Source organism: Rattus norvegicus, chromosome 1 (genome assembly GCF_036323735.1).
Source record: "Rattus norvegicus strain BN/NHsdMcwi chromosome 1, GRCr8, whole genome shotgun sequence".
NCBI lineage: Eukaryota > Metazoa > Chordata > Mammalia > Rodentia > Muridae > Rattus > Rattus norvegicus.
This window is the reverse complement of record NC_086019.1, coordinates 124,812,035-124,838,087: the sequence shown is the minus strand read 5'-3', so window position 1 is coordinate 124,838,087 and position 26,053 is coordinate 124,812,035. Positions and strand designations below refer to the sequence as shown.

The 26,053-nt window shown below is 37.0% G+C and overlaps 1 long non-coding RNA gene across 1 annotated transcript; it reads left to right on the top strand.

The window, feature by feature from the left end:
• Positions 1–27: 27 nt before the first annotated feature.
• On the top strand, positions 28–25,720 carry LOC134483508 (uncharacterized). The gene is made up of 2 exons (XR_010060339.1): positions 28–17,196; positions 18,799–25,720. It is a non-coding gene; the product is annotated as an uncharacterized LOC134483508 (long non-coding RNA).
• Positions 25,721–26,053: the final 333 nt, after the last annotated feature.

Sequence of the window (26,053 nt, the reverse complement as noted above, 5' to 3'; positions counted from 1 at the left end):
ATGAGCCAATAGAAGTGTAGGGTAAGTGATGTGCGGTGGGATATTGGAATTTCCTGCAGCTATCTTTAGAGTCATTCAGTGCCCGATTTCTCTGTTTGGAAATTTATTTCTGCATCTGTAGCCATTGATATATCACTTTCCATCACTTTTACACAGCCATCCATCTTGGATTTATCTGTAAGAAAGGTGATTCATCTTAAAATTCAATATCTAACAGAGACTGGAGGCTTGATATTTCTCATACTCCCTTCATAACCTGCTATGTTAATAGTTGCTATTTAATTACTTCTCTCAGTGACCCTACAGAACTTTGAAAATTTAGAGCTAAAATATGTATTAAGAAAGATCACATTTAGGAATGGTTCATTTCCTTGCAGATTTATTTCATACAATATATTATGATTTGATATTCTCCTTCCCACCCCTGCTAGATACTCTGTGATAATCCATCCTCCCAAATCATTTCTATTTCTTTCTCTGTCTTTATTTAGAAGATAAACAGATGTATGATACCACCACCACTACTACTTCACAAGAATAGGATAAAATAAGTAAAAAAAAAAACAAGGAAAAATAGGGTAAAAGTACAGGATACTTAGGTGTGAGACACACATGGTCACACTCATAGAAATTACATTAACACACAGAAGAAGCAAACTTAATATATAAGCAAGGAAACTGTCAGGTCAAAAAAAAGGCCCTGACATTGTGTTATGAGACAAAATTCCTCTAAATATGAAATTGTGTGTTTTCTGTGGGAGCAATCCATCTCCAGTTAAGTCCTATCCTTTTGAGGAATTCTTATATGCAGTGAGACTCCACTGGAGAAAAAGAAATTTTAATGTTCTTAGTTATCAATTTGAGAGAGCTTTGGATTTGCCGATGATGTCTTTTGCTGGGATTCTCTTACCTGATACCCAGTGTCCATTCTTAGGGATTGACGACTTCCAACAGTAACATCCTCCTTTATTTCCATCCTGTTACCATCAATAAGTTTCACAGAGTATGTTTGCCAGACCAGGCGTATATATCAACTGTTTTGTGGCAAATATATTTGCTTATTTTTCCTCTTCTGGATCTGCTATTATTTGAGATCTGATGAAGGAAAGAAACAAACCATATCCCCATAGAAATAACCTTCCTTCCACAGTGTAATTTCTCTTTTATATTTTTGTTGATTCTTGAGATTATGATTTTATTATATCTTGTAGCATTTTCTTTCTCTACACATCCTTCCATATACCCATTTACACTCTCTTTTATATTTATGTCTTCCCTATTTTCTATTTTGTATCACATGTATATTCATACATATATATTTCACATATATACATTTCAGTCTGTAGAATATTAAGTATATGCTTTTTTCAGGGCTGATTAGTGGATTTGTAACCTTTACTTAGTATATAGTGTGTGCTTGTCACCATCTGTTTCTACCAGTCACTTCAGTAAGCTGTCATATATGTTAATGTAGTTAAATTATATTGCGTGTCTTTTTAAATTGTAAACCATTTTCAATCATATTTAGTATGTTTGTTATGTCTACTATATTCCCTGTCACTGGCCCTCAAACTTTGTGATGCTGCAACCATTTAAGGCATTTTTTTATGTTATGGTTACCACTAACAATTCAGTAGCTTCATTGCTACTTTAAAACTGTAGATTTGCTACTAGACCTATGTGCAACACATCCCATGATAGAGAGCCAATCCCTGACACTATTAATGGCACTCTGCTATGTTTGCAGACAGAAGCCTAGCATAACTGTTCACTGAGAATCTTCACTTAGCAGTTGATGAAAACAAATGCAAAGATCTACAGCATTATATATGGTAGAGCTTGTGAGTCTTGCAAAAGAGTAGGGGGAAGGATTTAGAGAGCCAGTGGGGCCAAAACCCATAGGAGCTTCCCATTCTCTGTTGAGTGTTGTGGGATTTGTGTGCATGGGACTTGGAGGAGAGTTTGGACGGGGGCTGAAATCAGGATTGAAGGTTAATATATAAATTATTGACCAAAAGAGAATAAAATTTAGTTACATTTCTTCCCGTTATTGGCCTACACACCTTTCCACATACCAATTCTCACACTCCTTTTTTAGTCTCTTTTTTACTAAATGATATCGAATATATCTAACTACATATATATTCTTACATAGGAACTGTTCATGGCTTGTTGTTTCTTTCGAGGCTGATGATTTAAACATGTCATTTTTACTTAGTATATAGTGTCTGCTTTTCTACATCTCTTTCTACCATTCATCACAGTACTGAGTGTCCCTTTGGAACTGTAAACCATTTTCATTGAGTTTATTACATATCATTTTGTGACTATTATATATATTGTCCGTGATTCTTATACTTCCTAATGCTGCAAGGCTTTCATAAATTTCCACATATTGTTTTGACCCTCAACCTTAAAATTACTTCACTGCTTCTATATTATTGTAATGTTGCTACTGTTATGAATTGTAAATTAAATATCTCTGTTTTCTAATATTCTCAGGTGATCCCCATAAAAATTTCCTTCAACACAAATGGGTCTAAAACCACAAGTTTAGGACCACTTCCTCATGTAAATTGTTCCCTGAAAAGTCTCATTCTTGGACAATATTTTGAGAGGATAAGAATTAATCATTAGGAGTTATGGTCAAGAAACATGCCTTGGAGACAATTAACAAAGCATGTACAACAACAGAAGTATTTCATAACTTAGAAATCTCAGCAGAGTAAATTATCATGCTGCAAAGTTAATGGAATAATGGATTAATAACACAGCCTGAAAAAGCTGAAGTTATAACTAGGTAAAAATTCTCATAGACCTGATAATTAAATAAATAGGAAGAGAGAGGAGGGGTACCGGCGGTTACTTCCCCCTTTTATGGTACACAACATCTTTCCCAAATCCTTTTCAATCTTCATCAGATTGGGGAAACAAACATGTTTCCAGGAAGTCTCATGGTAACTTACTAAGTGTTGCTGTTCCTATCTCCATAAGCAGTATAAATTGGAGGTTCACTGCATGAACTCCAATATTGATCTGTCTTATTATTAGGAGCTTTATACTAGGGATGTGTTCCAAGATCAGGGTGTCTGAATGGACTGGTTTGAGGAAGATGAAGGAAACAGAGCCCTAAGGATATAGTCTAGCATGTTATGATCTCGTTTGTAACAAAGTTAACCACGATACCCAAGTAGATTCAGGTATATTGCACAATTTTAAGAATTCACTATATTTCAGATAGTGATTACAATCTCTAACATTTTAATAATCAATGACCAGATTATTTTTAACTGAATCCATTTTAATTTAATATAAATTTAAATTTAAATCTAAACTTACATTAATATTTTGTTATCTTATAATTGTACAATGCTAATCTCTGATAACTGCTTTTGTGAAATGGGAAATCAATGGGAATATTTGGTTACACTAATAATTATATAATTTTTATTGACCAAGACTGAAAAGTAGCCCTAGTGGTGTCTGAATGTAATTATTCTTATACACACAAATATGCGAGCCATTAAAAGCCCATCAGCTCCTACAGATTCACCATGGTGACCATATTTTGTTAATATCCCATTATATATTACAAGTGCAATCATTAAAAATTTCATGTAGGAATTATTACTATTTTGTGATTTAATATAATTTAATATTTAAGATTTTCATTCATTTATCTAATAGAAATTTATCATACATACCATTACTCCACTAATCTCAATTCCAATTTCATGTTCTCCTTCTATAATAATTCATCGTTTATAATCATTGATTTTAACTAGAATGTATGCATGAGGTAAATAAAAACAAGAGATTATTCAACATTTTCAGCAATGAAATAGAATGTAGAGACACTAGGTTTGAAAGAAAACGTAAGCACTGAGAAAATAGAATGATTTCTCATATATTATACATCATATATATATTCTCATATATCATAATACCCTAATTATAGTTCTGTTCTCTTATTCCTCCTATATATACCAGAGTATATACTGTATATCAATATTATATCATACTTTTCATTGTGAATAAAAGAGAGATGTATTTGAATCTTCAATCATGTATCTCAGACAAACCGAGGTTTGTAAGAGGGAAATTATTACAGATTATACTGCATGTGTAGGAAAATCATGGGGTAAATACAGGAAAAGTATACCTGACAACTTGTCTTCTAGAGAAATGTCTAGTCATCAATTAAGAGCCTCTAATACACTGTGAGTACACATTGAATCCTATAAGCTCCCCTCCAATTAAAGCTACTAGTTTAATATGCTTGGCTATGGCGCATCTCCAGCATATTTATAATCAGTTAGAAAGTTAGGTCCTAACTTCTACAGCTATGAAATTTAACATTACTGACTTCTGCAATCATAACATCATGGATGTAGGTGTAGGATAAATGGTGGGGTCCTGAGTCCATCCTGCCACAGGGTTCTGTCTGCTCCGTAAGGCAGGGCACGAGAAGTTTGACCTTGCTTACTCCACGCAGACTCTGGGCAAATGCTCCGGGGTGGGGACGCAAGGTCTGATCACAGGGCACAGCCGGGGCTGACTTGGAAGTCCCCTTGCTTGTAAGGAGGCCTGGGCCATCTGGTTCTCAGGTTCTTCACCATCCAGACGCTGCTGAGATTCTGCAGAAGAGCTGAGAATGGAGTTGAGGTGAGGGGCTGGATCTAGCACAGCACTGAATGAAAAAGAGGAGAGGATGCTCTGGCTGGTTCTGCCTGGAGAATCTTTTCGTAGGTTAGCCCTGGTAAGGACTAAGATTTGCAAAATGTTGACACTTAAGGAAAGATGCTATCAGGATGTTTACCTAGAGTTGTTATTTGTAGTTTTCAGTTCAATACAGCATGGTGATAACATTTGAAATGTAAGTAAGAAATACAGATGGAAAAAAATTGATAAAGATGGAAAAAAGGAAGTATTAGCTCTAAAAAAAGAAATAGATGAAGTATAAAACTGAATGACATCAGAGAGGTTATACCATTTTGATGTAGAAAATTTTAAACAAGAGGTTATTGGAAAACTGAATGATTTTAAGAACTTTGGCAGTTGCCTGTGCAATGTGTGGCTTGGTCATCCATCAGTGTTTTCTGTGATTCTTTATTTATACTACATGTCTGAGGCTCACAGGGAAACAGCACAGACAGTTTTATATTTTCCAATATTTCAGTCCACTATTAAGACAAATAAAATGAAAACATGAGTAGGAGCTCATATTAAAACCTCAGGGACATAGTTTAAGAAGATTGGAAGTTGTATGTATGTTTGTATAAATTGAGCAGCCCTTGTGGTTCATTAATAAAATTGAGTGTGTTAATTTTTCTTTTTATATAAAAATTTTCAGGGCGGAGGAGTTTGTTCCTTTAGGAAAATTCTGGACATGCAGTTATAAGGAACTGATATTTGTATATAATATATATATATATATAAATATCAAGGCATACTAGTATAGGAAGTACCCTCAGTAAATGAGGGGAATTCATGGAAAGGTATCTGAGTTTTGTTGGCCAAGTGATGTAGCTTAAGGTTGAGCAGTGCTCACCTGAAAGGAGGACTGGAGGTGAAAAGTGCAGGGGGCACGAGAAAAAGGGAGCCAAGACAGTGTTCTGATCAAGTCTCAAATTTTAATATTCAACACAGATTATATAAAGTGAGAGACCACAAAGCCCATCCCTAGAACAGTAACATGGTTGTAGTAACAGTACTGCATTAAACCTAAGTTTCTATATCTTTGCAGTTAGTAAACCCGAACCAAGACTGCAGCTTGTCAACTCTGACCCAAATAAAGGCTGCTTCTTGTTATCTCCTTGCACATCATGGCTGCAGTTTGTTAACTCTGGCACATCAAGGCCACAGTTTGTTAACTCTGGAGCCTTAAATATTACAGCTCCAGTCAAGGCAGATGTTTCTGCTCAGGTTGATAAGGTGTATTAATACAGGTTTGCTTCTGCCTGTAGTGGGTGTTTTCACAGTTTCCCTAGCCTGCCAGGCTGAGGAGGTCACAAGCTGAACTCAATATCTTGGTAAATTTTAGTTCATTGAGAACACTTTATCACCTAATCTAGTGTTATTAGGCATTTGTATTTTACCAGTATTTAAAGTATTTCGTGAGCATGACAAAACTTGTGAACATGAATTCCCATTTACATGTGCTTGACTTCTGCCAGACTAAGCCATCCAATATTCCTCAATGGCTGGGGGCAGAACTCATGAAGTTGAATTCCTATCCAAGCTATTGAAATGGTGCTTGATTTGAGAGAATGAAGTTCCTTTAGTAATATTTGCCCTGATAAGTTACACATTCTTATGTAGAATGTCAGTTATTTAAGCATATAGAGTCAGCACTAAATTGTTTCATTTGGTGCAAAGAAGGAAGAATGATCGCATGGAGCTCAGATACAATAGTGCTACAAGGGATAGGGGAGAATTTAAAAAAAACATATATATTAACTATTTATTTATTTATTTATTTATTTATTTATTTATTTATTTATTTTTACCTCCCAATAGTAGTTCCCCTTCTCTTGGTCTCCTAGAAAAACACGGCCCCTCCACTCTCCTCCTTCCTTCTCCCCAGAGAGGGAGGACACCCCTGGGTATGATCATTGTCACTGCAGGACTAGGGCCATCTCCTTCCAAAGGGAATGGACTAGGCAGCCTCATTACAGGAAGAGGATTCACAGGCAGGCAAAAGTGTCAGGGATATCCTCTGCTCCAGTTTTTGGGGAAGACACACACACACACACACACAAACACACACACACACACACACACACACACACTCACACACACCCACACCACACAAATACCCGTGGCCCAGGTTAGTTGACCCTATTGATCTGGGGGAATCCCTGTCCTGTCCAGGTTCCTCAATATTCCTACAATTCTTCCACAAGACTTCCCAAGTATCATCTGATTTTTGGCTATGGGTTTCTGCATCTATTTTGGTCAGATGATAGGGGGAGAATATCCTTGTTTTTAATAGCTGAGTTATATTCCATGGTGAAAAATAACCACGTTTTTTTACTTATTCTTCAGTTAAGGGACATGTGAATTGTTTTTAGTTTCTGGCAATTATGAATAAAGCTGCTATGAACATAGGAGAACATGGTATGGTTTGAGGATTTTCAGGATATATGACCAGAATTAGTATAGATGGTTATTGAGTTAGAACTATTTACAATATACTGAAAAACAGCAAGCTTTATTTGTATAGTACAGTTCTTTGAATGTTACCATGAATTTTGTAAGTTCATATGTGTGTTTTTACTTGGATGGGAGGACTATTTGGGAACTCAGAAGCCAGAAACCATACAGCTATGAAAGGAAAAGATATCCCAATGGAAAGAAAACCTGATATATGGGGGCCCAGGAAACACATAGCTTTGAGTTGGGACAGGTTCCAGTATAAGTGAATCCTGAGATTCATGAGCTCAGAAAACTTAGAACTCTGAGGTAGGACAATGTCTCAGTGCTAGGGCCTCTTGAGATACAGGAGTCCAAAAATGACACATCCCTGAGAGGAAGCCTTCTGAGCAGAGGCTTTACAGCTTCTAGAGTAGAGTATCTCCAATTGAGCTGAGGAGCTCTGGGGCCTCAGCCACACTACTTTTCTTTTCTTTTTTCTCTTCATTGATTTTTCTTCTTGACTTCGGCCAACAAAAATGATACTAGGCAGGAAGTCTCATGAAACAGATTTATTGGTGAGTCCAGGATATTGAGGAACCAGTCCAGGGATAATATCCTCTGCTCCTGTGAGTGGGCATCAGGGAATTTGGTAAAGAACAGTGCTTATATCAGATTTCTTAAGAGGTGGCACTTTTCAGAGCAGAGATTTCCATGGAGGCTCAATACAGATCTCCAGTTTAAAGAGGTACGTAAAGGCCTAAAGAGCTTAGACAATGAGTCTTTCTTCCCAGACATGCCTCCATGTAAAAGATATTTAACCTCATAACAACCCTGAGAAGTGGGGTATGATTGTATTCATCCACTTTCTGCCATGACAATAAATGTCATAAAACCCTGGACTGCCTATTTTCATCAGTATCCACCATGGGTAGTCATGGAAAGAGCCTTTGCATATAGGGCCACTGTCTAATCTCCTGTAGAAGGCCTCTCTGCTCCTAGATACAGATGCCATCAAGCTCAAGCCTGCAACCACAGACAGTCCTCAGACTCTTCACTGGACCAGTTGGAGCTCCTCCTTTTCCCCCACCCCTGGCCCTTGCCAGATCCAGACCCAGGCTCCAACTCCATTCTCAGCTGGTCCATGACATCCCACTGTGCCTGGATGTCTGAGAGCCTGGGAACCAAATGGCCCTTGCCTCCTTGCAGGTGTGGGGACTCCCGAGGCAGTTCCTGCTGCCTCTTGCCTCAGACTGAGTTTTCTCACCCCTCAAATGTTTACTCCAGGCTTCAGTACAGCCTGACACCATCTACTTGACAACATGGGGTAAGCAGGGTCACTTCCTGCCTCCCTGAGCAGCTGTGTCCTTTGGCAGGACAGGGGACTTTAACAACCCTATAGGTTTTGGTGTTTTGTTTTTCAGGGATGGGTTTCTGGCTCACTTGTTCAGAGATTTTGTGTTTGGGGTGTGAGGGGAATTCAGGGCTTGGTAAGATTTCATGTTCAAGGATTAGTAGATTTTTTTTCACTCATTTATTCTGTCATTGGGCCTTAGGTTATGGTAGGAAATCCTCCCTGCCTGCAGCTAGCTTTTGTTGAAGCACCATCTCTGTGCAACTACTTGTTGGGGGAAGAGTGGCTAGAGATTTGGTCCTACCATTGTGGATAGCTTTTCTGAGACAAATCTTGCAGTGGTGTTTCACAAAAGCCAGGAAAGAGTTAGCATCATGGACAACGCCTCAATGGCAGTAGGCTGAGGTAGGATAGGTGTCCCCACTGTGGACAGATCCTGAGGAGCAGCCATATCTGAAGCACGAAGGTGATATGCTACCATGCATAGCTTCTGAGACAGCTGCAGGCTGAAAAGATGTCAGGATGCCATTATTCTGACAGCTCCTGATGATCCTTCTCACTGCAGCAGAAGGCTAGGGCAGAAACGAGGGGCTTGGTCGATTTTGTGGCTTGTCACTTAGGAAGTACACCAGAGCCTTGATAGTGTGGTGTGCTGCTCAGGGACTGGGACATGTATGTCAGTCTCCTTTCTGGAAGTCATTCTATTGTTTATGTTTTCTATCCTCATTGGATCTTAATTTTTTCTCTAAAATACCTCTTAAACTGTATACCATGCTAATTGGAAATATTGCTTTATTGGGGTTATAACCCATCATACCTTTATTTAATACAATGAATATATAGAAGAGCTCTCTAACAGAAATAAAGGTCTGATTAATGTCATAACTCGTGAACATAACCATAATATCTGGAAATCTGAAAACTGCATAAATAGCAGTATGTTCTACTTGGAAGCCCATAGTTACAATCAAAAGGGCACAGACAGAAAAGGAGGCTTTCTTGTTAATAGCCAGGGTTAAGGCCATGACGTCAGGTACATGCTAAGCCCCAGGTACCACAAGCTGTTTTTGTCTGTTGTTAATTGTATCCAGAGCCCAAGGTAAAGTCCATTTCTTCTTACTGTATCTCTTAACTTTCTTTAATTGTGCTAGAGCTATAGTAAGTAAGAATATCAGACTGAAACTACACATCTAATGAAGATCTCTAGGTTTGGACTTTTTATTTCCTTTCTTCGGATTGTCCTCCTCCTCCTCCTCCTCCTCCTCCTCCTCCTCTTCCTCTTCTTCCTTCTCCTCCTCTCCTCCTCTTCCTCCTCTTCTTACTTCTTCCTTCTCTATCCTCTGTCTATCTCTCTCCTGATTGGTACCTAATCCATTCTTTTATTTTTCATTCACACATGAAGACAAACAGAAAGAACCAAAACAAATATGAATTCATAATCAATGAATCTTTTGGCCTGTAGTCTGAAGTGCAGTTCTCAGCTAGTTTGAGGATCTAGTAAACAGTTTGAATACAATGTGTTCCTAAGAGAAGAAAGACTGCTTCTGACATCTGAATTTGTTTAAGATCCAATGGAAATATAGGATTAACAAGATACTTCTGGATTCTTCCTGTTGAAATAAAAAATAAAAAAGGTGGGAGTGAGCAGAACTGGTTCCTGTGTACCCTGGTAGTCATGCTATCTTGCTAGTTCTGTCTCCAGCAGGCCATTTGAACTAACACTAATTTATCTCAGTGACTCCAAACTACCTCCATCTACTTTCTGACCCCCTGTTCGTGAGCACCAACGCAGCACCCTGTCAGGCATCTCTGTCCTCACTCACAGCTCTCTTGGCTGGTTTCTACCATGCCAGGCATACACATCCCAATTCCATGGAGGGCCCAGTGCTTCTGGCACCATATACTCTCTTGAACTCAATTAAATCACCACATGAAATAACATATCCCACAATATCCTCTGATCCAATTGATAAGATACATTTTGCCCATCTAGACAATGTAAAATTCTGTACACATCTATGCCTTAAGAATAGACATAACAATCTTTAATTTGGGCAGGAATCCACCAACACCTTCTCTCAGTTCCCTCATCCTCACTCTGGACTCCTCTGCCTCTCTTAAAAATTTCTACCTCCCATCCTTCCTTCTTGTCCAACAACAGGTCTCATTCTATCCTGTACCTGCCTTCAGATGCCTAATGACATCAACTTACATCTCCCTTGTTTTTGTGAGAGTGGTTTTTATCTGTATCATCTTCTGGAACTTTGGCCTTATATGTGGCTACTGCCTCTGTTTCAGGCATGTCACTCACAACTCTGCCTTAGTAAAATGAGATAAACATGGCTTATTTTATAGTTTCACTTTAACCTGAAACTGACTGAAACAGGAGAACGTTATCTCTTATACTCCCTTCCTTGACACACTCTGTGTAGAATTGCTATGTGAAGAACAGTTTCCTGCTGTGACACTGAGAATCTCTGAATGTTCAGGGCTTTGCCACCTAAGAGCAAAAACTCACATTGGCATGCTCATTTTCCCAGCCTTCGGCTATTAAGAGACTCAGATGTTCTTTCTATATTCCAATCTGAATTCCACTGTCATATATAAGTTGATACTGCTATGTGACAAATATTACTCTTTTCTATTTTCTATCCTCTCTTTTCCTCTCCTCTCCTCTCCTCGCCTCCCCTCTCCTCTTCTCTCCTTTTCTCCCCTCTACTTGACCATTCCATTTTTGAGGAAAGCCTCAACTTTCCTCAAAGCCTTGTGCATACGACCATAGAAGTAAATTTACTCAGTGAATTTTTTTTTCTGTCTGTTTGATTTTACTTTCCACTTAGTTATTATCGTGAATTCATCAGCTCCATCTTTCAACAATTTCTACAGTTTGCTAGTTTAGTTACATCCTTTGTCTGAGTCATTCTTTGGAAGGCCAAACCATTTTGCAATCATTTTTACCATAGATCTCCTTGCAGCTATTGTGTTTCATATGTTGCTTGTATTTCATGCAAATTTCCTTTTTTGGTGGAGAATTTTGAGAAGGCAAGAAATCAGGGGCAGAGGACATGGCAAAGTGTGGAATAGTAGAGGCTCAAGAAAAGAGTCACATGTAACAATAGAGGAAATTTAACATAGAGAGATCTCAGAGGAAAATTATACACCTTAAACTTACGGAATCATGGAATCTCATAGCATTATTTTCAAAAGTAGGTATGGTGAGATAGGTATCCATGTACTGATGATATTTATATAGCATGCACTGAGAAAGGATGTAAAGTACTTACAAGAGGGTTTCATACTTTTATCTGTCAAAAGAAGTAATGAAAATGAACAAGTACCAACTCTCAATGAAGATCCATTCTAAGACCCACAATAAAACTTAAAGGACAATGAATTAGGTACAGACTAAACCAGTTTGCAATCACACAAGCAATTGATAAGTGGTCTTTCTCTGCATTCTCACCAACATGTGTTATCACCTAAATTTTTGATTTTAGCCATTCTGATTAATGTAAGGTGGAATCTCACAGTAGTTTTGATTTGAATTTACTAAGCACTTAAACATTTCCTTACGTGCTTCTTGCCCATTCAAGACTTAATAATTAATTGTTGAAAGCTGTGAGTTTGATGTCAAAGTATCAGATCATCTTCTTCAGTTAGAAAACATCAGTGATTACAGTATTTACCACGGGATTACCTTTTGCTAAAAGTAAGAATTAAAAACCATGGAAAGGGGGATGCTCAATTGATCTTTGAAGCAGGTCCTGTATTATTTGCGTTGTAGGTAAAGTTTACCCTGTTTATATGCTCCTGATATGTCATGATGGGAGCTATCGGAGGCAGAGAAATGGCTACTTGTCTCTCAGTAGTTTATGAATTAAGGATGTCAGTGCAGAATTTAAGATTCTCCACTGAGCAAGACTATCATTTGTTCTGTCATGTAATATATGAGGAATTATCTGTTTTCCCTAAAGAGAAGGAGGAGGATTTTCTGGTTTTTCCTACAAAGCTGAATCTGATCTGGCCCTGGAGAGAGGAGCAACAGACATCTAATAGTTCTTTTTTACTCATTAATACTTGCCCTGCATTTAACTTACACATATGCTAATTATTCTGGTGAGGTGGTGCCATATCCAACAGAAAGGTTTTCAGTTTGACTAAGCTTAGACCAGGGACTGGCCCCAATAGGACATTTATGCTTGTTAGAAGAAGTGTGCCACTGTGGATGTGGGCTTTGAAATCCTTCACCTATCTGTTTATGAGACAATCTTCTCTTTTCTGCCTTTACAACAAGAGGTAGACCTTTCAGCTTTTCGAGTACCCTGCCTGCTTAGATGGTATCACGTCTTCCTGCCATGATGATAGTGGACTAAATGAATGTGTAAACTAGCTCCAAATAAATGTTGTCCATTCTCAGAGTTGCCTTGGTCATGGTGCTTCTTAATAGCAATGGCAACGCTAAACAAGACAGGAGTCCTGCTGTGGAATTGTATTTGTAAAATACAATTAAAATCATAACATATCTTACATCTATTTACATAGTTATCTCATATTTACTTATTTACTTATTTTACTTACTTGAATTATCCTAAGAAAGAGTTTATGCAAATGATATATAATGTGAATTGTATATATTGCAAATTATATATTTTATATATAATATATAATATATATGAAGAATATCAGTACGTAGTTGTTTAATTTAATAATAATTTATTTTCTTAAAAGATTTAATCTAATATTGTCCATGCATGGAATTTTAGTTTAAAAACCAAGACCTCTATGGTCTTACAGGTCAACAGGTCAACAGAACAAAATGTTTATTTTGCAGCAAGAATTTCAAAATAAGACTTCCATTTTTAAAAACATAACCTAATTGATGAGGGTGGCTATCAGCGAGTTAAATAGCTGTAATTCTATTTAACCATTTTATTATATGTATTGTTTATGTTTTGGTTAAAAACATAAATAATTCAAAAGAAAGAACAGCAAACAAACTTACAATTATTGTATTAAAAATTTTATAGAGGAATTGTCAAGCAGTATCAGGGGCCCTAATTCACTATATGTCACATCTTTTCCTTGTGACATAATTTAAGTCCTTCTACATTTTTAATTTTTAGTATTTGCATCCTAGTTTTTAGAAAAAAACACTTGAGGTGTAATATAATTAGGATCCATTTTCATATACTCCATGGAAGTGTTATTGAACACAAAGCTAAGGTTCAATGATCCAACTAAGTTTCTACAGTAAATATTTTAAAGAATCACATCTCAAATTTAGAACAAGGGATTGTTCAATTCAGGAGATATGCATTATCGCCATGATAAAAGATCAGATCCAAAAGACATATAGAGAAGTACAACAAGTTAATATTACCTATACAATTGCTATTAAATTGTTAGGCCCTGCAGGTTTCTAGGTAATCCATGGAGAAAATATAGGGCAACATTTATGACTTAAGCAGCATGTAGAGAAGTTTTGTTTATTTGATCGTGTCTTTGTTTGGTTTAGTTGTTTTAATCTTCAAAACATCTGTTAGATGTATATTATCTAACATAATTTAGCTGAGGAAACCATGTTAAAACTAAGATGCTAGAGTTATTATTGAGTTAGCCATATATGAGTATCCAGTTAGTGGGTTTAATTATAGACGTTATTTTAATTCAATTAGTTACTAATAGAAGCCTTGGAAATAGTTTGGCTCATAGCTATTCAGAAGCACATATTGTCTTTTTCCTGGCTGTACATTCTGTCCATATCACAGAATCAGGAGGCCACATCACAGAACTAGGTGAGAGGGTTTGAAATAAACTTTGAGACAAGTGGGCTTGGAGATTGAGGTATTATTGTCAAATCCCTTCTCCAGAGCTGTTTTTTCCATAAGGCTGCATGTGATTTTTCTAATATTATACATACCCATAAGAAATCTAAGACTATAACACTGATATATATTTTCATAACCAATCTGTATGTACCTTCAGATAGAAGTAGAAAACCTGAAATGATTAACCATTATATTTTCTATTTTGAAAGATATCACATTGTAAACAATATAAGTACTTGCAACCAAGAGGCCATTAAAGAGAGAAGTATGAAACCAAAAGAAAGAGTATCTGGGTTTTTGGGCAGAAATCAGGGCAGTTCTTAGTTTTAAGACAAGGAAGTCCCAAGAATATGGGGACTCTTCTATCCCAGTTACGGTAAGCATGCCCATAGAGATGGCAGGACCCAATATATTTCTTAATTCATTTTCTATTCTAGGACACAAAGCCAAGGGGTTTTCTCAGTATAGAAAAAATAAACTTTTATAGGAAACATTTCCACGCTTTTTGTGACTCTTCTGAGGTAGAACCATGTACTTACTGATTGGCAGAGCATGTGTGTATGCAGAGGCCTCGAGAGGGAAAACTAGGAATGGCTACTTAATTAACATTTTCAGGTTGAATCAAGAAAGCCCCTTACCTGGAGGTCAAACTCTGAGCAAAAAAAGGGGAGGAGAGGAAAGACAGTCAAAGGATGACTGTCCAAGAGGCATATAGCCCTTCCAGGCTCATTAAGGTCATGAGTAATTTTAATAAATGTGAACTAGGTAAGTCTGCTTTTAGATCTCATGTTACTAATGAATTTCATTTTCCCATCTTGTATGTCTGCACAGAACATTTGTATGGTTAACCTTAAATGTTCGGCTTTTTTCCTTGCCCAGATAGCTTCCAAATAATTGATATGTGGGCTTATAAATTTATTCACTAAATTTTAAGCACAATGACTGAACATATATCCCTATCCCTCTATACTATCTTAGAATAGTCACAAGCCATATGCCCTGAGTTACTTGTATCTAGTCTCTACTTGGTTCACTCTGTTCTAGCTCTCTATCCTCATGGAGAAATCCCTTGGTGAATTTTCCTCATGCCTGCCCTCATGGTGACCTATGTTGACTTCCTCTACCCCTTGGACCATCTCCTCCTGGATCCTAATCTGCCTCATGGTGAATTTCTTCCATCTGGCTCTTCTCCCTGGGATTCCAGGCTAGAATGGAAAGTCCAGCCTCGATAATTCTGCTGCCCATAAATTTGCTTTTCATCTTGTAATTAACCAATCAGATGTAATTTGGGAACATTCTATACATAATACCCATATAGGTCACTCTTCAATATTCATGACAATGCCCATCTGGATATTGTCAGCATCTGCATACACAGAGCTGTATAAAAGAAAGACCAATTCCCAACATCTTTTAGATTTCTGATGCAGCTTAATATGACATGTGGTAGTGTTGCAGTTTGTTGCAGTTTCCTCTCCAACCCGAAGCAGCCAGTACAAAGAAAACACAACTCAATTAATATGAAAACAATCTAGCGTCTAGATTGGGCAGTCCACCCTACACTGTCCTATTCCTAGCTCCCAAATCCCTCATCCCTGCACCTTTTATTTTATTTGCACCATCTCCAGCATCTCCTTCTCCCACAACAACTCTCTCCTCCCTTCTTTCCTTTCTCCTCCCCTCATTCCTCCCCCTCCTGACTTCTCTGCCTCCTGACTCCTCCCCTCTCCTGACTCCTCCCCTCTCCTGACTCCTCCCCTCTCCTGACTCCTCCCCTCTCACCCCTGACTGCTCCATCTGCCCAAATCTCGAGTTCTTGCCTTTATTTACAAATTCAGAGAGAACTCCAAGGCAAACCACAACATGGTAGAAAAGAAAAAAAAAAAAAAAAAACTATGAACAGAAGCTACACTTTATTAAAAATAGAAAGGCACCAACACTCCCTGTCAAGAAAGCATCACTGCTTTGGTCAGGGTTGAAAAGTGTTTCTTCAAGGTCTATTCCAACAACCCTAAGCAGGATTTCAGAAGTCCTATATTCAAGGTCATATACCTAGTTAAAAATCCTTCAGAAGAACTTATATGCTGGGTCACCCCAGCAACCCTCATGTGAGAAGTGACTTCTCTAACATTCCCTAGTACCTGTGGAATTGGCAGTCACTTAGAACCTCCAATAACTAAGAGAAATAGGATGATTGTGTTCCCACAGACCAGTGGGTTCAATAATGGCGGTGTAGAGATTTCTTATGCCTAATTCTGGAAGGAGACTTTTACCGGGGACAGGAGATCAATGATGAAGTCTATCTTTCTGGGTTAGTAGGCAAGAGGAAATTTTGCTGTAGATAAAGCTGTAAAGGTCAGTGTGGACAGTCCTGCCAGTTCTGACTACTGTCTCTTCTCACTCCATCTTGGATTTTGGTCCATGTACAAACAGGTAATTGTGGCCATTTGAGAATATGCTGTCTGTAGGAAGGAGAACTTGTTCAAATTTCTCTAGTGTTTTAACTAATCTATCACCCCAAGACCTGGATCCCATTGAAGTCTTATAGTAACAGGAAAAGAATGACTTAGAAAAGTAAAAGATACAACTTGAATCCTGCCTTTGCTAAAGATCAATGGAAAGTCCCTGAGCCAGCATGTAGATATTACTTTTATTTCTGTTCAAGTGTATGAAGGTGTTCATCAAAAACTTTTCAACAATGAAACTGCTAGAATTACAGAAAAGCTTCAGTAAACAAAGAACTCTCACAGCCTGGCCTGCATGTTCACTGGATATGGGGACAGATTGCATCAGTGTGTGAGCTGTGGAACCAGATAAACTGAGCAATATATCCTCATTTCTCCCTTTGGACATAGTCTTCATAAAAGGGGACAATAGACGGTAATCATTTTCTGATTAATTATCTCATATAAGTTATAATAAACACAGTTCCATCACTATAGAAAATAGCCATTGCTATTAAATACTAGAAGAAAGTAGAGATGGGAAAATCATTGCTGAGGGAATTAAGTATTAAAAAGAAATAATTCATATCCACTTGACTGAGACTGATAGAGTAGGGTTCATCACTGACTTAAAAATAGCAAGTAATAAGCAAGGATCTGGAGGCAGACATGGAGTTCTAGTTAGTTTGAATGAACTCTTTGGATTTCTTTAAAGTTGGAAAGGCTTTAGCAGATTTGTGAAGTTATACCAGCCTTCAAAGATTATCTGGAAAGTGAGATTGATTCCTGGAAGAGGGAAAGGAAAGAATAAGCCTAGCAGCCATGCTATGGGTGATATATGAAGTCAAATATAGGAAGTTCCTATGAAAAATAACTCAAGACAGAAAACACTTTTGTAATGGACTATTGTATGACTTTAAACATAAGGATTGCATAGAAGATAAAGACAAGCTAGTCTCTGGTCAGTGTAAATATGCTTCTATGTTAATCAGTACTTCATTCTCTTTTATGAAGTCATATGGATGGAAATAATTTGCATAACTAGAATCGCCTCCAGCAGTCTGGTATCATGGGTGGCAGACTGAAAGTGGAACTAAGATAGCAGTAGAAAAATGGAGCCATCCTACTACCCCAGGGAATACACATAACAGTTTTAGCACTGGAGATCACATCTCCTTTGTCATTCTCTTTGGATATGACAGAGAAAAATATATCAGATACACTAAAACAATCATTGTTAGTAAAGTCAAGGGATTGTCTGTAGAAGAACTGGTGCCTCCTGTCTATGGTAGCATACTTAATAGTGATGAGAGGAAGAAATACATGCTAAGATCAAATGCTGTGTTAAATATTGATTATATTTGAATTAATGCCCCCTTCACTTTGGACTCCTGATATTAGCTGATACTTTCTCAGAAGAGTTGACAATGGGTGATTCAAGTGTTTTACTAGTGTTATTTCAGAAGTTCTATTATTACATATAGTGTAATGGCTCTGATATTTGCATCATTGTTCTAACCATATATTATATAACATCCTTTTATTCTATCTTCTACTTCATCATGTAGTCTTTCCATGTTTTAAAGTTTTGGAGACTCATTAAATAGACATGAAAATGCATCCAAAGTATCATGCATTGATGATTATTTTACAAATGGTGCAAAGCAAAGGAGATTTTGTTAATAGGTATAGAAAAGATAAAAGTAGATATTTGTTTGAACCACATTGTGCACTGGAAATTCTAGAGCTAGCAGTAAGTTACTTCATTAGTAGTTATTGACCATAGAAAGCCTAACAGTGTCTGCAACAGCAAAGATGTTTGTAGCATATGTTGGTTCTATTTAGGAACTGAATGAAAATGTCCTACTATTGAGGAAGTTGAATGCTCTGCCTATGGGACTTGAGCAATGCAATCTTTTTTGCTATCAGTGGCTTGGTGACTTCAAATTTACTAGGTCTATTTGTCTAGAAGTTTCTGTTTCTTTTCAGTTACTCACCATTTTTGGCTCTGACAATCTTTTTACATCCTTTTCTGCAGAAATCTCAGAGGATTGAACTGAGAGAATCGTTAAGGACATCTCATTTAGCTGCAAGTACTCCAAGGGTTCATTCTTGACATATTGTACAGTTGTGAGACTTTATGTTATTTCCTATCTAGTACAAGTAAAAGCTTTGTTGATGATTTTTGAAAAATATGCTTATTTATGGGAGTCAATTTATTACTGGATTACTTTAGCAAAATAATACTATCAGGTTTTCCACTAGGCTCCTGTCACATCTATTATCAGGTTTTTGTCATATTAACAATGTTCTTTATTAGTTCTTCTTTATGGATTACATCATAAATGCATAAAAATGAATGATTACTTCAATGACTTTTGTGCAAGGAGTTCATGAGGCATACCACTATTGTAGGTTGTGTCATTTGTAACTGGGTAGTATTGATGAATTCTTCTTTCTACCAGTTATGTGTAGAGTATCTCCCAATACCAGGATTTCTAGTCAGTAATAGTGAAGCTTCTAATTTGCCACCAGCTCAGTTTCTCTGCATCTCATCTCATAAATAAGCTACATTTCTAGTAAGAGACCTCACAGTTAAGGTGTATAGAGTAGCAGATATCCTAGGCTGTAGCCTTTGATTGCTGTAGAGTCTATGAGACCGCATTAATGAAAGATTTAGGAAATAACACACTTCCAGTACTGAACATTTTACTTGGTGGCCTAAATGTTTGGTTGAGGACTGTCCCCTTTTATAAGGTGAATTCACTAAATTCCGTACTTAAATGTATACATTTTAGGACATTTAAGTATTTTTCATGGTTCATACATGAACATATGATCTAACTATTACTTACATCATTTCATCTTTCATCCACAGCTCCTATCAGATATGTCATATTTGATTTCAAATTCTAGGCATATTGTTATGCATTTTCTAACCATGTAATATAATTACATATATATATGTATGAAATATAATTATATATATATATAATGACTATTGGATTCAACAAGTGTTGATCACAAATACACACACACAAACATATGCATTGTGTTTTGTGTGTGTGTGTGTGTGTGTGTGTGTATTTGTTTGCCCACTTGTATGTTTCTGTTTAGTGCTGAATTCTTCAGATATTGTGTTCCTTCAAAGACTAATTCTAGAACAAGATCGATTGTCCATTTCTTAAAACCCATTGCTATCTGTAGCTGTTCAGGTAGCCTTTAATTTTCCCCATATTTCCAATGACATTTAAACTTGGAGTCTCGTCATATCATTCAATTTTAGCAAAGTTAATGATGGAAATTTCATGGATACAGCTTCTCTGTCATATACAGAACACATACAGGTGTTTCTCATTAGCAGGCATACTATTCCTTTGGATTTATATTTTTCCATTTCTTCCTCAATACTTTTTATTTGAGTGCTGATGATGCTTTTAAATTTAACAACTGACATTAGGCATACCACAGTCAGTTGAATTTTGACCAGTGGTATAATGTAATGGTCTCTTTCTGCTACAAAATGAAGATATTTTCCTGATGGTAAGTTTTATACTAATCTGCAGGTATATTTAGAATGTGATTATAATTAACACTGATTCAGAAAATTGGTCACTATAGGATTTTTCCAATATTGATTATCTTACTGCCTTTGGATAGTTTGCTAAGTTTGTAGTGTTTGGCATAATTTATTTCCTTGACCATATAATAAAACTACTATTGTACACATTACATTCTATCTTGAACAATTTCTGTGTTGCTTTGAATCACTAAACTCTATTACCATGGTGAGAGCTATTATTTGGAAAATGACACTTGAGGGAAGTTAGTAAAATATTGATGTTTATCTACATATTTTGTAGCACACTTATCTTTAGTGTTCACTTCAACAGAGTATGGTGGTAAGAAGTAAACAAAATATAAAGATAACAGACATAGGGGACTCTCCTTCTGACTTTAATATTGTAAGGAATTCTCAAATCGACGTTATTGGCAATGACAGTAAATGTGACTATTTTGTTAGAAACTTGTCTGTCTTACATGTGATACAGAATGTAGTGCAAAGTCCTCTGTGCTTCTGTTATTCTATTACTTTGTGACTCACAACAGAATAGCACAGACACATTCTTATTTCCTGAAACTTCAGAGAGCCAACATTTAACCTTTAAGACTAGCTCAGAGACACTATTCAGTGTTGTGGCACAAAGGTATTTCTAGGATATATAGAATGTATATTCTTGTGGTCCTTGAATTATCTTTAATGGGTTACTTTTTCATTTAAGCACAAATATGCCTGGGCCTGATGGTGGCCTTCTGAGTTTATTTCTAGAATATACCAGTAAAAGTCAAAGCTGAGTGCTTTGGGCATGAAATCCCAGGGCATGGAGTTAAGATTCTTGAGTTTTGCTGGCCAGTCTACCTACATTATTTAGTCCGTTTTAGTGAATATAATGGTATAAAATGAACCAAAGTTAGTAGGCACAGCAGTAGAGTTGTACTCATGAGCTGCAAGCAGTTGAATCTGCATATACAAGACTTGTACCAGACCAAGGTAGCTAAAATCTAAGCATGGCTTGGGCAATCCTCATGAAGTCCCATTCTATTTTAGTTATCCTTGACATTTGATGGACTTCTGGAGAATGGAGAATTTGTTTTCTTCAGTAATGTTTGGACTCAGTAGATATCCAGCTTTCATTAGAGATCCATATATCCTTGATCACATACATAGCCCTAAATCAACAAGTTGGTATTAAGAAGACAGTGAGACTGGGCTCCACAAACCTATGGTTTGACTGTTTAGGACTTTCTGAAATTATTGTATTTTACAGTGAAGAGTTTCTTTATGAGTGGAGAAGACTAAATTTATCTTTGCATATTCAGACAAATGTTTATACATTGTTGCTTGATTAGAATAATATACAATTTTTTGTTATATTGGATTGTATTGTGACTATATTGGATTAGTAAATTTATGGTTAGAATTCTCCATTATGCATAACTTCAGAAGCATCAAGTAGTTAACTAGCTTTCCAGTACTAGTCATGGCCTTCCTCTGTTTGAACAGGGCATAAATGCAATTAGAGTAGCATTGGATGCCACACAGTTATGTATTGTACCACTGAACACTTAAGGTTATTGTGCTATATTGTTTATTGATGTGGTTTATAGCCACCATAACTGTGTATGTCTTTTGATTTCCTTTTTAATTTGGAAGTTGCACATTATTTCTGTTGGTTTGTTTGTTTGTTCAAGGGTTTTAGCCACATACTTCTTTTTTTATATTTCTTTCATTTATTCACTTTACATCCCAATTGCTGCCCCCATCTTCCCAGTTCCCCCTCACAGTCCCCTCACTCCTGACTTTAACCTCTGAGAAGGTGGAGGTTCCTCCTGGGGAGTCAACCCACCCTGGCTCCTTAAGTCATTAGTTCTTTCTCTAGAAACACCAATAGGTCCAGATTATTTGGCTTTGCTGGTGTTTTTTGGTGTCCCTATCCTCTCCAGTTTCTTCAATACTTTCTCAAACTTTTTCACAAGTGTTTTTGTTTGATCTAATGTTTGGCTGTGGGGGTCTGCATCCATTTTGGTCAGCTGTTGGGCAGAGCCTCTCAGAGAACAGTTATGCTAGCTAGCTTCCTCTGAAAAAGCATGACAGAGTACCATTAAGAGAGCATGTCAGTTACAGAGGTGAATGCTAGCAGCAAACCACTGAATTAAGAATGAGACTCTCGATGGAGGACTTAGAGAAAGGATTGAAAGAGCTGAAGGAGCTTGCAACCCCATAAGAACAACAATGTCAACCAACCAGAGCTCCCAGGTACTAAACGGCTACCAAAAGACTCCATGGCTCAAACTGCATATGTAGCAGAGGAAGGCTGTGTTGGGCACCAATGGAAGGAGAAGCCCTTGGTCCTGCCAAGGTTGAACCCCTAGTGTAGGGGAATGTTGTGGTTGTGGCTGGAAGCGGGATAGATATGGAGGGAAACACCCTTACAGAAGAAGGGGAGGAGGGTTGGATAAAGGGCTTATGTCTGGGAAACCGGGAAAGGGAACAAATGAAAAAAAAAAAAACAAATAAAATGGGGGCAGGACCAGTTTGGTTGTTACCCAAGGGAAAGATCTCCTGTTGGGCCAGGCATTGGTCTGTCTTTCTCCCAGTCGCTGTGACATCTGTGTTCCTGCACTTCTTGTAGATAAGACATATTTGGGGTTGAAATTTTTATTGGTGAGGTAGTCCAATTATACATTCAGAGGGAATCCTGCCTGGCTACAGAAGGATGCCACTTTAGGGTCCATATCCCTCACTGCTGTAAGGTCTTAGGTACAGTCACCCTCGTAGACTCCCAAAGTCCTCTCACAATTCCAGGTTCCAAGTTCATAATAGATATATCCACAGCCTAGTCTCACACCTAATGTTCATGGTATAATAAAGTGAAGTAGCAAAAAAAATTGCAATACCCAAGTGATCAGGGGGTGTTGTCATAATAATATTTCTACTAATAATATTAGAAGTTCCATCAATTACCTGACCTTTCAAAACTGAGCTAAACTTTATGAAAAACAATCCACTAGGACTAAACCATGCTCAACGAACAATAGGCATCTGAGGAAACATGGAAAAGGAAGATGTAACTATTCTCAGGGGAGATCACATCAATTATTTGTGTTTTCAGAAAATTCAGCTTTGAAAATCGACATCAAGGTAACATTAAACTTACTGATTATGTTATATTCAGGAATATATATGTATTTACATATATACATGCAACAAAATTAGTAAAAGGGGCCATAAATTTGAAAGATATTGTGGTATAGCTTATGGGAAGTTTAAAGAAAGGGAAAGAAGACATTTAATTAACTTATAATCATAAAAATAAGAAAGTCACACATGCATTCTTCACACACACACACACACTCACATACACAGCATCAGATAAGAGACAAAGGCAGATAAACAATTATGGACATATCTTGAAAGAGTTTTTCATAATAAATATAAATGTTAAATGATTTCTTTAGCATGATTATACTTTAAGCTATTCCATGTTCTTTGGATATATTAATTTAATAGGTATAGAACACCTCATTTCATTTTCATTTTCATTTTTGAAAACTAATCAGATCTTTCTAACGATCAAGTTATTTTTTTCTAATCATTTCTAATAGTTAAAGTTTATAAAATAGATATCTTTCCAATCATTCTAATAAAGTTCTAATCCAGTGTGATGGCTCATGTTCATAACTGTAGCACTTATAAACAGTGGCACAGCTGGGTAGAAAATGTCAGGAGCAGCTGTACCTGGCAGCTCAAAAATCACAATCAGCAGGGCCCAAACAGACAAATATGCCTCCTTGTAGATGGGCAGAATCTATGCCCAAGCTACTAAATACATACTAAGACCACACACACCTCTGCCTATTCTTGTCCTTTGTCCAGTGGAACCATAGTCCATGTGTTACATTTATTTAATCTTTCTCATTTCACTCTCCCTGATCCTGCTGTAGCAAACAGGGAGGAGGAGATATACATACAAGCTTTTATAGAAATCTCTCTATTTACAGCAAGTTCTTGATTTACATAACTGGTTTTGAGATCTCCCACTTGATTGGTCCTAAACCCGTTCTTGTTATGAATGCACACACTCAACCAATCTGAGACAAATGGAGCTAAGTTCCTGAACACCGGGTTGGTGCCAGTCAGGCTCCTGGCTGAATTCCAGCTCTCAGCTAGTTCCAGGCTGTAGCCAGGAATGGACTACATCCTACTTAGCAGTGAAGGAGGACCATTATTAAGATGTGCCAGGAAACAGCCAATGGATTTCCAGCTGAGACAGGAACTTGCTAAGAGACTCCACACTCCTGCTGAATTACTTGCTTTTATTTCCTGTTTAGGAAATGTGCTTGGGCTTCCTAATCCACTGCTCTTTAAAATATACTTCTCACAAGGGCTACCAGAGACTGAAGTACTAGTCATGGAGCCTGCATTCATCTGTGCTAGGACCTTAGCAAACTTCTGTTTGCTTAGCTTGGGGGTTTTGTGGGATTGCCCACGGTCAGTGTAGGGATGTCTTTGACTATTTTGTTACCTTCTCTTGGGACTTGTTTTCTCCTCCTGGGTTGACTCATTCAGCCATAATATGAAGTTTATTTTTCCTAGTGTTATTGCATCTTGTTATACCCTGTTTTGTTGATATCACTGGAAAGTTTGCTCTTTTCTGAAGTTAAAAGTAGGAACAGTTGTTCAATAGGAGATGGGAAATGGGGAGGAGGTTACTGAGAGGAGTGGAGGGAGCAGAGGTTGCAAGTAGGATGCATTGTTTGAGAGAAGTGTAAATTAATATATCTATATCTATATCTATCAATATCTATCTGTCTATCATCTATCTATCTATCTATCTATCTATCTATCTATCTATCTATCTATCTATCTATGTTTGGATTTTGGCCTTATCTGCCATAAGTATGATTTTTCTCAACCTTCAGTTTATAATACTGACAGGAGAGCTTCTGTTCCCCATATTCCATTCATGGACCTACTATGAGGAGAACTACTATCTATATATATCTTTAATCTGGCAACCTAGAACTATGAGAGAAAAGTCAGAGCTGAAGCATTGACTGACCTTTTTATAAGTGGTTTTCTTTTTATTGAAGATAGATTTTATTTCATATAATATATAAAGATTATGGTTTCACTTAACCGAATTTCTTTAAGATCATCCCATATCCCCACCCACATAACCTACAGTTTTTCCTTCTCTTTCTAATGAGAATATAGACATATATTTAATAATAATAATAGTAATAATAATAATAACAATAACGACAGTATAAACCAAATCAAAATAAGACAAAAGAAAGAAACAAACAAGAAAAATAGCCAAAAGAAAATCAGAATAGACACATACCAATGAAAAGGCATACATATTCACACAAAATTAAGTGGCAAAAAACACAAAACTATTAATTATTATCCATTATAGGCATGCCAACAAAGGGCATGAAAGGAAAAAAAAACAACAAAGAAATACCACCACTATCAATAACAACAACAAAACCAAACAAAACACTGAGTGAGCATTGTAAGAAAAAGAATTACCAAAATGCTTTTGAATGCTTTTTTGTATTCTATATACTTTTGAGTTTTGGACCTTTAAGGATAATTTGTATATGCAATGAAACTCTATCAGAGGAAATTAATTTTTCGTTCGCTTGCATTAATCAACTGGCAGATAGTGGTTTTAGGACAGGTCATGTACTGACTTTATCTTGCCTAATATCCAATAATCATC